We start from the raw sequence: 17,603 nt of genomic DNA on the forward strand, positions 1-17,603 counted from the left end.
GGTGAGGTGTGTAGTACTGCATTTCATACTAATCTGTAATGCCTTAGTTAAGAGCTATAGTACTGTTACTGTTTTCTCTGTCCAGCATTGCCTTCAGTAAGAGCCAAAATGCTGCCTTTCCTTCTCCTCCTCTTACTGCTGCCGATTACCTGATAGCTACACTTCTGCTAATCCAGCTACTGTCTTAATAACCTTGACAGCTGTTCCAGCAGGAACAAAATGGCTGTCACCTTCCAAAAATCCTTATCTGAACTGCCATAATTTCACTATTCCTCATCTTATGCACTGCATATTTCATCTCTGTAGTTCTTTCCACCTATCTCCTACTGTCTTCTCGCTCAAACCAACCACTTACTTTTTTGCTTTCCAGATTTATTTGAATTAATGTTTTATTTGTTAACTGGCGTAGAGCACTTCTCTGCAAGGAGTTTGTTCAGATTCAGTGCGGGAGCACTCTGTGTTTGTGACTTGGTGAGAATCACAAAAAATGTAAATGGAAGCTGAGGAACTCTCACCCTGGACTACAGCAAGCAACTTGTTTAACTGCTCATAGCATTAATTATGTGTGCTAACTTCCCAATTAACCCTGTTGTTCACATTTCATCTACATTTTGTCCACCAACTTTTTCTCCCCTGGCACTTTATTTTACCCAAACATAGCAATCCTGTTACTCCACTGAATGAACAAGGATTCTTCCAAATCACATCTAGAAAACCTTTTTTCTATTTACCTGTTTGTAGTTTGAGGTGGTGTAGAGCCCATGCCTGAACTACCTTAAAGTACTACCCCAAGTAGCTCCACTGCTAAAACTTAGTCCCAACTTCCATCTAACCGGCCTCAAATTTAGCCCTCTAAATTGTGGTGGAATTGGTAACACAATAAACTGAAATTCTTGGACTTCCACTTTTCTAACTTTATACCAGTACACAGTGAGAGGCTAGATAAATCTAAGGAGGCTGCCTCCAATTACTTAAATCAAAACTGAAAATCATATTACCAGCTTTCATTCTCTGATCCAGGTAAATTTACCCTTAAATGGATTCTGATTAACCTTTGTACATTGATAGCACCAAAATTCAAATTACCTTTGGATATCCCTCCATCGCCAACCTTCAGTAACCTATTATGTTAACTGTCCTTGCACATTAATCACTCAACCAGTGTTTGTCCTAATTGAAAATCTTAACTTTCTTGATCCCGGTAGACAAGATCTTGTTGGACCTCTAATGGAATTTGGTCTATCCCTCCTAGTAAATGCCTCTTCTAGACTCCTAGATGTAGTTGTCATGAATAAACACAACAGTCCCATTCAAAATTTAGAAGCACCACTTATCAGCAACCATTGCCCTCTCATTTTCATCTGATACAAAAAAAAAATTCTCAAATGTCAAAACCAAATCTTTTGACCGCATTTTTGCTCCTTGCACTGAGGCATTTACCTTAAAGTGGTCTTTCTAACTAATGTCCTACACACTCTGCAGATTAAATATTTATGTCTTTCCCATCCTGTGTTTCAGGAAAGCAAATCATGCTCTCTGGATGTTCTGACATCCTTCACCTGATGAAAGAAAAACAGTCTTGACTATCTGAAATAAAAGTAATGCTGTTATCACTATATGTATAAATTTCCCTTCAAAACCACTGTAAAATGAACATTAGGTGACATAATACTTTATTGACTTTAAAAGACAAGCACAGACACTCAAATCCTAAAAGGTTCTGGAAAGAAGGAAAATCCTCAGCGGATGCAAATCCCCTCAATTACCTTGTCTGAAGAGGACTTTAAATCTGAAATCAGTGTGTCATCACAGCTATCTTACCATTTCTGACCCCTTTTCGGCTGTCCCATCTCAGAAAAATCTATTTTATAGAAGTTGACAAACTTCTAGGGTTACTCCCGAGCAATGGCAGCCCCAATCTTAGTCTGCCCTTGTTTTTTAAACTTTGCAAAGACTTCATCTTTCACCCAGTTTACCTTCTGCACTTTACTCATGGCAGATTCCATGCAAAATTGAATAATGATGTAATCATTCTGATACCAAATGCAACACCACTCATATTAACAAGTGAATTTAGACTTGTCTGCCTTCCCCCTTTCTTTACCAGGCTACTTGAAAGAGCTGTCTGCCATGAGCCTGTGAAATATCTTCTCAAAATGCAACATCCTGTCAAGCAACCAAAATTGTTTCATCTTGGGCAGAAATGCAGTTCCAGCATTGTTTATTTATCGCAGACCTTATCTTCAGATCCAGGACTCAGAACACCGCCATTTGTGTTCTTCTTATTAAAGCTTTCTGTCAAGTCAACCCTACTAATTAGTGGTCTTGTTTGTTTTTCCCTTCTGCTGCCAATTGGTTTAGCAGTTATCTTTCAAGCTTGCCCTTTTATTGTGCAAAGTAAAAACACCATGCATATGAGATTTAAAATTCAGAGTTGCATAATATAGATTAACAGACCAAGAATATAGAGATGAACAGAAAACTGCAATGATTAAAATAAGGGAATGAATGTTACAGCAAAAGTATATGAAAAATATTTGCCATATCAGATTGAAATTGATACATAATGATAATTGACTCACATAGGTTCATAGGTGTGTACTAGGCTAATGGCCCTGGAGCCTTTACGAGTCTAGCCCATAGAGTGCCCTGGCATTATGCCTCCTGACGTTAGTTCCCAGTGCCTCTATCAAGTAAAGCCACTGGAGTGATCCCTGGGGTGAACTTTGTTTCCCATCCACTCATCAAAATTTCTCTAAGAGGGCCAGTGAGGTGCTCTGCTTGACATGTATGGGAAGTCTATTCCAGAGCATGGGCAGTCTCTGGGTTATGAACTGGTATTCTGAGTCCTGGATCTGAAGATAAATTTTGTGATAAACAATGCTGGAACTGCATTTCTGCCTAAGATGAAACCATTTTGGTTGCTTGATAGGATGTTACATGTTGAGAAGATATTTCAAATAGATTAAGTTTATACATAAGGCTTCCTGAGCATATTAACTTGCAGTGAGCAAAGGTTCCATATGGTGTGTTAAGGGTGGAGTAGACATTGGAGGACAGGGTGGTGAAGTGTTACGTTTTCATGATGGTTGAAAGGAGCTACTAGGAAGGCAGTATGAGGGGAGATACTGAAGAAGTATGTAGTGGGTAATGCGGTTATGTTGTGAAGTAGTTAGGATTGTTTAGATTGCAGTAGCTGATGCTTGAAGGGCATTTTATTTCAAGTTATTTATGTGCTTCACATCCAAACCAACTGTTCTTACTGGAGTACCACCGGTTCAGGCCTTGATCCACTTTTGTTTTTTTTGTCTTCATCAGTCCTCTCCTCAGCCTTTATTTATACAGTTCTGCCCTCTACACTGGTTATGTATTCCACTTTAGGTCTTCTGAGACCATGTTTCTAAAATATACCGGACAGAAGTGTTTTTTTCAAAGTCATAGAAAAGTTCCCTAATTAGGGGAAGCAAATTTTGCATACTTTGGATCTGCACAGACAACTTGAATATTGTACTAAGATCTAGGGACTTAAAGCAGTGTGACCTTTTTGGACATCTTCATGCAAGGTAAGTAGTGTGTACCAGCATCTAAACAGACTCTGTCAACCTGTCTGTTGAATTGCATTATGTTCTGTTATGGCTACAATGGGAATATTCTTGCTGAACACATCAGGTCATGTTTTACAAAGAATGTCCACAAGTGATGCTTTGTTCCAAGAATGTCATGTCTCAAAGTATTATCTGCAGTTGTAGCTTGGAGTTTTATTCACACTTTCTCTAAGTCTTACAGATTGGGCAGTCTGGGTGTAGAGCTGGCTTTGCCTCTGCAGTACTGTATGACCTGCTGTAGTCTTCCACGATGTTTGGGGTCAGGGTCCTTGTCACTGTCCATTAGTCTTTCATTTATCTGTAAATGTGTTGCAGCAGTGATCTTTGTGATGGAAATAGTGCATTATATAATAATCACGGTAACCCTAGATGTCAGAATTATAGGTTTATGGCTCTACTTGGAGATCCACTCCATCCCTTTCCTATGCTTACCCTTGTATGGGTTTGGTAGTACTCATCTTTTCTTCTTTTAGAGAATAAGTAACTTTGTAATAACAATATAGGATTCTCTTATTGTAGTGTTTGAGTCTTCACCCCTTTTGGGTTGTATATACCAGTGTGTGTGCATGTGCAGGATTCATAGATTGGACTTGGTGATGTATTTCTACTGGTTTTCTGTCTTTTTTCCCTTTCTTAGGCATGAGAAGTATAGCTGGTTCAACCAGCGCCCTGGGCTGGTACTATGAACTAGTGTCTCAACGTCTCTCAACTCTTCAAGTGAAGAGCAAAAAAAAAAAAAAAGTGCACTTCGATGTTCCTTCTGTGGGCACTCAAACCAGGTAGTCATATGCATGACACAACCCATTCCCCTCCCTCCTGCCCCAGCCATTCTATTTCTGTGTCCTGCCCATTTTAACATTTTATTAATAAAATAATAATTTATTCTTTTAAACTGTTGCAAACAGTTGCTACAGTTTATATCCTGCCTGCATGGAGTGCTATGGCCCACATCTTTTAGTTTAAAAAAAAAAAAAACGCAACAAAAAAACTTCATTTTAAACTGCGGCAAACTGTCGGCTACAGATGTGGCAAACAGTTGTTGCAGTTTATATGTATACATGCATACCCTGCCTGCATGGAGTGCTACACCACTCAGGTTTTAGTTGAAAAAGGAAAAATGTTTTTTTTTTTTTACTTTTAAACTGTAGCAGATAGTTGCTATAGTTAGACCCTACAGGACTCTGGTTTTACCGCAGATGCAATACCATCACTTAAAAGCCAGTTTTGCATTAGACAGAGGTGAGGATAGTCTAATCTCATCCCCCAACACTTTGCACACAGGATAGTTGCCCCTTTGTGACCCACCCTAGCTGTGCTACTGTAAGGCATTTCTAATATACCCCAGTGCTAGCTGATGCTAGTGTACTGCACACTTTGTTGGTGGCTAGTTTATATACTCTGCACACATCTTTAAGTATGCTAATGGCCAGCTGCAGGGAGAAGTCCTATGTTAATTACATTTCCAGCGTGTCTTGTTTTTTATGGTAGCTTTCTGATAAGCATCCAGTTAATATAGTGTGCCAGAAGTGAAGTATGTTTGCAAAAGTGAAAAAAAAAATAGATTTGTTTTCAGTAATTTGTGTTTAGAACAGCAGTTTATTTTATTTATTTACTGTTTGTTGACTCGATAACTCTCAGTAGGCCAATGACTTCTTTTCAGGGGAGACCCAAGGTGGTGTTTATACTGACTACGGGAAATTTTGACCAGGGCATTGGGGGACTTTCCTTACTCTTTTAGGACACTGAGGCTCTCTCTAGTACTTGGAGAATTTCAAGATGGAGGAAGAAAGGTGAAAACAGGAGAGCTAAGTGGACTATTGCAGAATACTGAAATGTCATAAAAAGACTCTGTAAGAGAGGATATTGTAGCAATCAAGTTGGAGGAAGGATGTCTGGAAACTCCTGTGCTGCTGGAGATGATTGATTGAAATGAATCAAATGTTGATGTGGAAGTAAGGTGGAGTACTATGGTGTTTGGTATGCTGGGATACTTAACAGTGGATATGCTTCCGAGGGTTGATGGGCATGAGGTAGAAAATGTTTTAAAAGAGAGTATTATGGTGCAAGATAAAACGGCTACACAGCACTAGGAAGTGAAGAAGGCAAAGAGGGAGATTGTCAGACAGGAGAAGAAAAAAATGAAGATAAATCAATTAGGGTAGGATGTGGAGAAAAATGGACATAAGAAAGATGCAAAAAAGGAAATAATGACTTATTACTATTAGCACTAAATGTAAACAGCAACCAAAATGATATTGGAGGTGTGGTAGTGACTGAGTGATGTAAAAATAAGTATGGATGTTCTTGTATACAAGATGTGCGAAGGGAGAAAAAAAGAGTTAGAACTGAGGAAATATGTGGAAAAAAGAGTATATTGACACTAGAGTGTGTTCAGGGATAGGAATGTTTTCAAAATGAAGAGATAAATATACTGGATGTGATGGCAGTAGTATCTGGAATACCTGGAAGACCAGTAGTATGTAATAAACAGAAAAGGGAACAATGTGCAAGAATAATTGTAATTTATACATGTGTCAATCTGACAGAAAGGAAAAATATATTCGAGAAGTTGAATGTCAGTTACGAGGATGGGAGAGTTTAACTGCAATTTGAGAAAGGATGGGGGAAATATCGCAAGACAGTAAAGTACTAAGAGAAATTCTAATACACTGAGAGTTGAAATGTGGGAAAAAATAGAGAATAGATGTATAAAACATAAGTTTGAGAACTGAAATAAATTTTATGGTGTATTCAAAAGATATGAAAAAAGTAACAGGTGGGGTAGAAATGGCCGAGTTTTAGATCATAGAGCAGCATGGGGTAGACTGGGAGATGACAGTAATAAACAAACTAAATAATAAATCCCTTTACTTTTAAAAATAAAAATAAAGAAATATTAAAAAAATAAATAAAATTAAGCGTTGCATTTTTTTAAATCAAATATACTGTTAATTTTAAACTTTTAGAAGGCAAATTCAAAATGCATATATTTAAATGGAAAGCTTAAAGACTTGTTGCTAACAACTTATCTGGACCTGTCTACTAGTAGCTGAAGAGATGTACTGAATTACTTCCCACCCCTGACTTTGAAATCCAAAAAGTTGTATAATTCCAGAGACAAATGGAGTTGTTTGAGCTCCACCTATACATGCAGTCCACAAGCAGGGCTATATCTCCCTTTACAGTTGCTTCCCCCCTACTTAAGAGTCAAAGCAAAGCTTTCTGTTTGATTCAGAAATAGATTGTTCTGAGTCTATTAGGTTGGGAATAAAGACAGAGTCCAATAAAAACCCATGTCCAAATAACTTAATACATCTAAGCACTGCAGATACTCACATTTGAGGAATGTTTAGTTTCAGTTGTACTGTTAGTAGTTTTACACTCAAGTTGCATTTTTCCCATTATGTGCATTTTATTCATTTTGAATGCTGCAACAGCATTCTTTATAAAAAAAAAAAAAGAATAGACTTGCTTTAGCCTAGTAGTACTACTTTACATCCTCCCCTTGGTAGACCTCAAGTAAGTTTTGTTGCAACATCCCTAAAAAAGAAGCTTGAGGGTACAGCTGCAGTTCAGGCTACATTTTGCCAGTTCCTTGTTTTGAAAACCCTTTGCATTTTTAATAGCAGGGTAGAACACTTAGTTTCTGGTGCCTTTCTAATCGGGTGCAGTGTTTGTCAGCATGGAAGGGGATGGTCAACAAACTGCGCTTCTTTGCCATAGATGGTCTACACCTCCCCGTCTAGGCTTTCGAATATTAGCTAAAACATTGTTTCCCCCCATAGTGCCTTTTTAGGCAATGCCAAATTGAAAGTACTTCCGACATTCAAATCAAAACCAAGAAAATCTAAAGGTGTTACAGCTCAGTGCTAGGAGTCCAAACAAAAAAACACCATTCCCTAGAAGCTCTCTTCACCCTAGAGAATGCTGATGTCTGTATGATCCCTGAGACATGATTTAAAGCTGCAGAGAGCACACTGACAGTGCAAGGTTGTAATGCCTTCCACACATTTAGACCATTTACTACACAGACAAGGACTAAAGGTGGAGGTGGCTCGATTGACATCAAAAATAAATATATCTCAAGGCCGGTCAAACAGGACAATGGACTTGAGCCGCTTCATGTTCAAATCACCATAGGCAAAATCCAATAACACTTTTTTGTGAGCTGTAGGTCCCCCTGTATGACCTAGAAACCCATACCATGTATTTAAACTTATTGGAAACCCTCTCCATGTAACCCATTACCTTATTCATGGGTGACTTTAATCACCCCACTTTTAACTGAGAATCCTATATGACACCAGAATTACAGGCACAGAGATCCCTGGATTTTGTAAACATGAACGCTCTGGACGAGATTGTCAGTATACCAGCCAGGAGTGCAACAATACTGGATCTAGCCCTCACTAATATGGGAGGGTGCTGCAAACCTCCCTAGCATAATGTCTTCCCTGTTAAGGTCAGACCACAAAATGGTCTCCTTTTAAATAAAAATAAAACCTGGGTCCCCAGCTAACCTTGGAATATTGAGTAACTGCTCTAAGGCTAACTTCCTGCATTTAAGTGATAACCTAGCAAAATATCAAGCCTCCATAAACACTGAGAACACTGCTGGCTATGCAGAAATATTTACAGAAGCCCTATACAAACATGTCAATAGCTGCATAGAGGCAGCTGAACCCACCAGAAAGAAGTACAAAACCATCTCAAAAAACAAGTCATCCTGGTGGAATCACAAAATCAGTAGGCTGTATAACAGAAGCAAGGAAATCATGGCAAATATTAGGAGGTGCAGCACTCAGCAGGATAAAAGCACTGTCATCAAACTAAAACAACTCGGAGAACAAACAAAGTCTATCAAAGCCAAATTTTAGGTAAATTTGGCCTCCCAGGCCAAGGACAACCACAAGGCATTCTTTAGCTATGTCCGCAACCTCAAAGACAATACACAGTTGTTTGCAGAGCTCATTGTAAATGGAGCCACTTATACTGAGCAAGAAGATATAGCCGACCTATGGGCCAATAAATTAAGCTCCAGCTTTTACCACTCTCTCCCCCTCGACCTTCCCACAGGAAATAGCATTAAGTATTACTCCCCCTCCTGTCACTAAGGAACAGGTCCTTAATCCTCTCTCTAAGGCCAAGAACACTGCATCCATGGGCCCAGACAGTATCCCTGGATGCCGTTTAAATAGCATGAAACATATGAACTATCAGGCCCTCTGGAATTGCTGTTTAACTGTAGCCTATAATGAGGCTTTGTGCCTCATGAGTGGAACACAGCAACAGTCATCCCTCTGCACAAAGATGAGCCATCTACAGACCCTGGAAACTACAGACCCATATGTTTCACTAGTCTTGTATGCAAAGCCATGGAAAGAATTATCATGGAAATTATCAGTAATGACATATTAACCCTCTAGAGACTGGACCCAACCCAGTTTGGTTTCTTCAAGGGCAAGTCATGCCTACTCAACCTGGTGGACTTCTTTGAGAATGTGACCAAAACAATAGATGAAAAATTATTCACAATGCCTGCCTTGACCTGGCCAAGGCATTTGACACAATACCCCACTCGGGCATTGTTGACAAATGTAAGAGGTTATGTACAAACCTGTATGCCACCCGGTGGATAGACAACTGGCTCACAGACAGGACCCAGGAAGTTAGAATTGGGGAGTTCACCAATACAAAGAGGCCAGTCGCAAGTGCAGTTGCCCGCCCCACTGTAGATTTGATCTGGGACACTCCTCCAGTCCTATCTCTTTACCACACTCTACCTAATAAACTCTTTCTGCACTTGCTTTTAGTCCTTTTTAACTTAATTGTGTTTTTTAATCTGTGTTTGGTCTGCATACTCGTGTGCTAGCTTGCACTGCATGTGAATTGTTTTTACTACTGTTTTTTGCTACTTTTCTGTAAAAAAAAAAAAAAAAACTGTAAGCTTGTTTCCTACCTTTCCTGTAACTAGTGTTCCAGATACAGATTTGCTGTATCCAGGACTGTAAGTAAGCTTCTGAGCCTCCCAAGCCTTTCTGTGTTGGAGGGAAGCCTTCTAGCTTATCAGTGGGAGTGGTAAGCACTAGGCAACCTGTCTACCACATAAGGAGTGGTTCTGGCCCAGAAATTGTAGTTACTGGCCGTTTGGGCAATCTTCCATCTCTGTCAACTTTCTGATTTGAAAGCCTGCATTTGAGCTTCTTTCTGTCTTGTAACTCGTCTAGTGCAGATACAGATTCTTAGTTTTAGCACTTAAATTTGCTTGTTCATGCTCGGCACTTGTTCAGAACTTGTAAGCACTAAATAAGCTACTAATTACTATAGCACTCAATCTTCTTCATTACCTAGAGGAAAATAATTGTTGTACTTACTTTTCTCACTTGCTTAGAGAAAAACAGCTCTTGTACTCACTTTCCTCACTTATCTAGAGGAAAACAGTTTTTTATTCAGGCATGTCCAAGGGTCAGCTCCCAGTGTTCTCTCCTGTCTGTCTCATGAATCTGGGCATCTTGAGGCAATGTAGAAATTGCCTCATGTACACAGACAACCCTCTCCTCCTACCACCCAACACTACAACCTGTGAGAGATGCACTTATCTAGCCAAACTGGAGGTAAAGCGCTCTCCAACCAAGACTGAACTTGACAGCCATGAGGAGAAGGTAAACATTTGCACCACACCACACTCATCACATAGTCTCACTAAATCTACACCACCAAAATCCACACACAGTAACACAAAAACATTCGCGGAGGCTCTCAATAATAATCTGTCTAAGCAACAGAGACCTCCAAAGCAGAAACGCAGGCAACCTCCATCCCCCAACACAACCCAAATGACACATAGCCCACAGACTCAGTGTGCCACTCAACCACAGCCAATAAGGCAAAACAACATACCCAACACACTAGTCATAGGTGACTCTACAGGCAGGCACACTGATGTCCCACTCACCAGGCTAAACAAGGAGAAGGTTACTGTCAGCTGCCTGTCGGGTGCCAGGCTCCGCCACATAACCCACGCACTCGGGTCACTCCACAACAAGTACAAATATGACTATGTCATTGTCCATGTTGGTGTGAATGACCTGCGACGTACCTCCCTGGACTACATGAAAAGAGACATGGAAGAGCTCTCCGATCTTGTAGCCCAGGCAGGTATGACCCTAGCCCTGAGTAGCATTTTGCCATTGCCCAGAATGATACCGCAGTACAAGGACAAAATGATTAACTTCAACAATTGGCTAAGCTTCTGGTGTCATTCTAAGGGGATCCAGTATCTGTCTGCTTGGGATGACATGGTCGACAGACCACGATGCTTTGCCACAGATGGCCTGCACCTGTCACCCCTGGGATTCGGGATACTGGCTAAGGCTCTTGTTGCCCCTATAGTGCCTTTTTTTAGGCAGGGTTCAAATAACAAATTCACCACCATAACAGGAACAGGCAAGCTAAAACTGAGGGTAATGCTACTCAATGCTAGAAGTCTAAATCTCAAAATGCACTTACTCGAGGAACTCTTTAAAATGGAGAACATTGATATTTGTGCAGTGACTGAGACCTGGTTCAAGGCTCCAGAGAGCACCCCTGCACTACCAGGCTATAACTCATACCACACTTTTCAGCCATGTAACCTGGACTGAAACACCAAAGGCGGAGGTGTGTCCATATTCATTAAGGATAGCCACACCTCCAGGCTAGTTGCTCAGCATAATGCATCTGAGGTTATCCAAGTGCAACTAACTCTAGGCAAAACTGCAATCCAAATTGTAGCTTGCTACAGATCCCCCACCATGGCCCAGGATTCCCACTCCTCTTTTCTTGATGTACTGGAAAATATTAGGGTTCAACCAAGCACCGTAATAATGGGCGACTTCAACTACCCCACCATTAACTGGTAAAACTACTCGTGTACCAACTCCTTAGCTCAACGCTTTCTGGAATTCATAAACTCCAATGCCCTAGATCAACTTATCCACACCCCCACCAGGGGCAACAATATCCTAGACCTAGTCATTACCAACATGAGTGTCCGGTGTTCCACACCTGAAGTCAATTCCCCGTTGGTCCGATCCGACCATAAGCTTATCACCCTTGATATCCACATCCCGCCCCCAACCCCCATTAAGGAAACCACAGTAAAAAATTTCTCCAAAGCCAACTTCATGCTTCTTAAGACAGAAGTGGTGAACTTCATAACACCCATGCAGATGGACAGTGCAGTTACATCTTTGAATCCTACACAAATGCACTCTATAAGCACTTACACGAGTGCATGGATCGTGCTATCCCACACAGAACCAAGACGCTATCCTCCAAAAAAAGGAAGCCAATCTGGTGGTCCCCTGCCATAAACAAACTGTACAACAGAAGGAAAAAACTGTTGCAAAAGAGAGTAAAATCCCATGAGTGGAGGAGCTCCCTGGTCAGCCTCAGTAAGAAGCTGAGATCCCTTATAAGATTTTCCAAAGCTAGCTATGAAAACAAAATCGCCACTAAATCCAAGGACAGCCACAAAGCATTCAATAGCTATGTCAAGAATCTAGATAGCAACACCAAGATCTGCTCTGAGTTACAGCACAAAGGCACGAAAATTACAGAAGCAACTGATATTGCCAACATCCTGGCAGATCGGTTCAGTGCTAACCTTACCCCCCTCTCACCCCCTAAAGGGCTCATATCTATACAGGAAGAATGCAGAGTCCCTGTAATCACAACTACGCAGGTAAAAGCTGCACTCTCTAAAGCCAAAAACACAGCATCTATGGGACCGGACAACATCCCAGACTGCGTTTTACAAGAACTTCAGAACGAACTGGCTCCCCACTTAAGCACTATGTTCAGTAATAGCCTCGCATCAGGCTTTGTGCCCACTGAATGGTGCACAGCAACAGTTAACCCACTCCAGAAAGGGGGAGCCACCACTGATCCCGGGAACTATCGTCCTATTAGCCTGACTAGCCTGGTCTGCAAGGCCATGGAACGTATCATCATGGAACTCATAAACAAAGACATTGGTAACCTCCAAACTCTGGATCTCACCCAGTTCGGGTTTGTGAAAGGCAGATCATGCCTCCTGAACCTGATCGACTTCTTTGAGGCAGTCACCAAAGCCGTGGATGAGGGTAAGGTGGTTCACACAGACTATCTTGACCTCGCCAAGGCTTTCGACACCATTCCCCCACAAAGTTTGAGACAGATGCCTGGTGTCAGAGCCATGGCCTCAAGCTCAATGCCAAAATGTGCAGTGTCATCCCCTTTGGTAAAAACTCTGTACCCATGAACTACCACGTAGGCAGCAATCTATTTAACACCGAATGTGTGATGAGACCTTGGGACCCAGGTGGACAGTAGTCTCTCCTTTGATAGTCACATCGCCACAGTAATCAGGAAGTCTTTCTACGTGGCACACCTCATCATAAAAGGGTTCTCATCCAGAAAAAAAGAGATCATTGTTCCCCTCTACTCATCACTCATAAGACCCATTATGGAGTACAACACCCCTTTTGGAAGGCACCTCACAAGACATCTGCAGCAGCTGGAAAGGCCACAGCAGTACCTCACAAAGAGGATTACTGGCTTCAAACAACTGCCCTACACTGACCGCCTCAAAAAACTCCAGCTTTACTCCGTAGCATATCGCCTACTCCGAGGTGATCTCTGCCTAACATATAAAGCTATGTTAAACCCAGAATTGTTGGACATGCTACACCTGAAGAAATCCCAATCACTCCGAGCTACACGCTCTAGGGTCCTAAACCTTGTCACCACAATAAAAGGGACACGCTGGAGGGATAGATTCCTGTCCCAGAGACTTCCTATACTCTGGAACAAGCTTACCCATCTATGTCAAGCAAAGTTCATTAGCACTCTTCAAGAAAAATCTTGATGAGTGGATGGGAAATAGGAAATACACCCTGGGGATCACTTCTGTGTCTCTGCTGGACAGTAGTACAGGAAAATAACTTTCTTGGGTGGTGTAAGCTATGAAACCTTGGTGGCTAGGCTTGCCTAGGCCCTTGGGCCAATAGTCTAGTACCTACCTATGAACCACTGAACGTATTAGGTGACAGACCACTTTGGAAAATGCTGCTGTCAGGGGCCAGTCCACCAGAGGTATCGTCACTTACTCTAGTTACTCCAGATGTGTTTTCATTGCACCTATTTGTGGCATGTCGTCCGCATGATCATCTGTTTTCACCTTCACCAATTATTACTGCTCAGACTGTTTGTTGTTTTGATGCTTTAGGACTGAGTATATTGAGTCTTCCCCTGCTTGCCATCCTATTACAGAACTTGGGACTCAGTCGGAAAGATGTCCAGTATCTGATGTAATACACTTACACTATATCAGCTGATCTGTGGGAATGCTGTCCTTGTTGGATTCCAACTATCGTCCCATCACATACCTAGATGGCTCTACCATTTGGAGGCTGCTTTTGGAGTTCCATGCATGTGGAGCAGGTGTTTATCATTGTGCAACAAAGGTTTCTTTCCTTTTTTTTTTTATATTAGTGGGATATCCTCCTCAATAAATGGTGCATTCTAGCAGCCTCTGAAGCCAGATACACACTTAAAGTATGACATTTGAAGTAAAGGCATGCACTTAAGGAATTAGTCGAACCGTAAACATGGAAGCGTCAGAGAAAAATAGCAGGGAATGATATCCCAAATTAAAATTTACCAAGGAAGACACTGTCACAGATTAACTGATATTATGAGTACTTGCTGTTTTCCTTATGAAAATTAATTTCTTTAATAGAGCTTTCCTGGAATATAAATTTATTCCTTTCTGCCTGAGGCCATGTCTTTCTTATCTACAGATGGGAATCGAAAATTGAATATTAAAGTTTTCAGCGGGTGTTGTGGAGTAGATATTTTGCTTCTGACTATACCCAAGACGATCTAAGTTTAATTATCAGTCTCATCTCAAAAAGATACTGACAGGAAAGTTGAAGGATTTTCTCTGGGAGTGGAAAACAGCAAGGGTCAATGGGATAAGATGATTCTACCAATAAAAATAAGGTGGACTAGGATTGCCTAATTTGGGGGGGGGGGGTATTTTAGAGAAACACAATTAAGGCTCATTTATTTATTTATTTATTTTTTTTTTTTTACATTTGTTAACCGGGAGAGTCCGACTGGATACATGTCAATTTTCAGCGGAGGCCCGGGGAGAAAAGCTCCAAGTACATAACAGACATATGAACATTGTTAATGCAAAAAAAGGAAGATAGTTGAGTTCTAAATACAATATAAAGATACATCACATCTTGGGGAAAAAAAAACAACAGCAGCATATAAAAAAAAACATAGGTCAGTTACAAAGGTGAGGCGCCTTGTTAAAAAGCGGTTAAGGATAGTGTGAGGTAAGAGAAGGGTAAATGATAGTGGTTAATCAGGTTTGGAACAGGGACATTGCCAGACAGTATTGAGATGGGGTTTAAGCTTTTTTTTGAATTGTAGGAGTGAGGGTTCTGAGGTGAGCATGGTCGGTAGGGAGTTCCACATTTTACCTACAAAGTTTGAGAATAGAGAATCCCCAGCAGAATTATTGGCTTTGGTAGTTTGAGCTAAGATCTTATTGGAGGAGCGTAAAGATTGCAGGTTGTTTTTCAGAGCTGGTGTTTTCTCTGGGTGATACAGTATCTGGTGAGCCGTTTTGAGTTGGTTGAAATGGAGTTGGCTGGAAAACTCTAACCACCCTAGTTGCTTCAAGTTAGTGCAGTGGTGCATTCTAAAGGTGGAATTTGTGGCAAATCTAGCTATGTGATTGTAACAAAAAGCAAGTTTGTTAAGGGTTGTCTTGTTTAGGTTTGTAAAGAGGGGGGAGGCATAGAAAAGAGTTGATAGTAGGTGTGTGCTGGCAATTGTAATTTTAGCGTGAGGAGTGAGAAAGTGTTTTACTTTATAGAGAGAGCCAAGCTTTTATTGACGGTTTTGATGGTAAGATTGAAATGGGTGTCAAATTTAAGGGAGTTATCAATGGTAACACCTAATAGCTTTGTGTGAGCTTCTGGTGATATAGTGATTCCATTGGAGGATGTAATAGAGAAGGTGGGGGAAGAGTCTTGTTAGTGGGTGAGAAAGCAAGTAGTTTTGTTTTGTTGGGGTTGAGAACTAGTTGTCGACTTGAGAACCATTTTTCTATTAGGTTGAAGGTGTCTTGGGTTGAAGCAGTGAGGTCTGCCAGGTTGGAGGCAGTGCTGATGATAGTCGAATCATCTGCATATTGAATGCATGTGGCATGGGGGTGATTGTGGGCAGGTCATTAACAAAGATGGTGAAGAGAAGAGGGCCAAGAATAGATCCTTGGGGAACTCCAAGTGTAACAGGTAGGCATGTAGATAATTTGTCCTGCCATAGAACAGCCTGTTGCCTATTGGACAGGTAGGATTGGAACCATTTCAGCGTGGAATTGCTGAGTGATAGTTTTTTAATGTATGGAGGAGTTGAATGTGGTTCACCATATCAAAGGCCTTGGAGAGGTCTAAGAAAAGAGCAGATGATAGTTTATTATTGTTTCTGAAGTTATTGATGGTATTAGAAAAGGATAGTAGGGCTGATGTGGTACTGTGATTTGGCCTGAAGCCATGTTGGGAGTTAGCTAGAATTTTATTTTTGGTGAGGTGTTCCATCAGTTGTTTGTGGACACACTTTTCCATAATTTTGGCCAGGGGTGAGAGTATAGCTATAGGTCTGTAGTTGGTTAGCTCTAGTGAGCTACCACCTTTATGGAGAGGAATAATGTGGGACATTTTCCATATGGAGGGGATGAAGGCTTCTGACAAGGTACGGTTTATGATTATGGAGACGGGATAGGAAATGGCCTCAGCTGCTTTTTGCAGAAACTACCATACTATACCATACTACTCATACATAGCACAAGCAGAAAACTATAATTCAAAGTGGAAAAGAATGATGATGACACAGGGAAGAAAGATCAATAAATAAGGATAGCTTGAGATTTTGGATACAGGCTCTTAAGGAGAACAGCCAATATCATACAGAGTATTATATTCATAAAATAGCAGGGAGTATTTGAAGAACCAAACCAGCACAAGAATGAAGAAAAAGAGATTTTGCCAATAAGGCTGACTGCGATCAGGGATACAGATAATAGGCAAGAGGGGTCTGGAACTTATTGGAGGAAACTGGCAAAGGAACCAAGGTATTGGGAGCAAATAACTAGAAAGGGAAAGGTAATAGAATGGGAAGAGGCCAAGATTTATTTGGACTGTAGGTTAGAGATTGACTTCCCTATCAAGGATTGATATCAGAGTATAGGCAAAGAGAAAGAAATAGGGGCATCCTAAATAAAAGACCAGCACTGGTAGAATTTTTAATAGAATCTAGAACAGAAGCTGCCATTAAAAAAGGAATAATTAGTAAAGTATGTAAAATATTGAATGATAATTATAAGAATCAACCAAAGGAGCTTAGAAAGTATTGGGAAGAGAAACTGGATAAGCAATTTACAAAGAGACAATGGGAGGATATATGTATACCTCCTAAATATGCAACAAAGTCTAGAAGATTTTAGGATCTTTGCCTGGAAGTGTTTACACAGGTATTTTTATACCCCAAATAGACTCCAAATAATTTTTCCTCAGGTGGATAGCAAATGTTGGAGGTGTGATGGGCAAGAAAGAAGTAGCTGGGAACATATTTTGTGGAAGTGTGATGAGCTGGCAGAGTTTTGGGATTTCCTGCAGACCACTCTGTTGGAGAATATTGGGTGTGTAGATTGGACTGACTGAGGAGACAATTTTTTTGAGTTATGCTACAGAATCAGAATTGCCTAGACATAGTAAAGCATTGCTGAGTCTAATTATGGTAGCTGGCAAAAAACAATTACTAGAAAATGGAAGTCAGAGTCTAGACCAACATTACTAGAAGTAGTGAATACAGTGATAAAGATAAAACAACTGGAACTGGAATCTTTAGAAAAGGGAAGGAGCAAGCTACATAGGAAAAAATGGAAATTGTTTGAACAAC

The 17,603-nt window shown here is 40.7% G+C and overlaps 1 protein-coding gene across 2 annotated transcripts in view; it reads left to right on the forward strand.

The window, feature by feature from the left end:
* Positions 1-17,603, forward strand: part of NOL6 (nucleolar protein 6) — a 1,772,660-nt gene that overhangs the window by 716,085 nt on the left and 1,038,972 nt on the right. The window lies entirely within an intron of this gene.

Source organism: Protopterus annectens, chromosome 1.part1, assembly GCF_019279795.1.
Source record: "Protopterus annectens isolate FY-2018-M chromosome 1.part1, PAN1.0, whole genome shotgun sequence".
Taxonomy (NCBI): Eukaryota; Metazoa; Chordata; order Ceratodontiformes; family Protopteridae; genus Protopterus; species Protopterus annectens.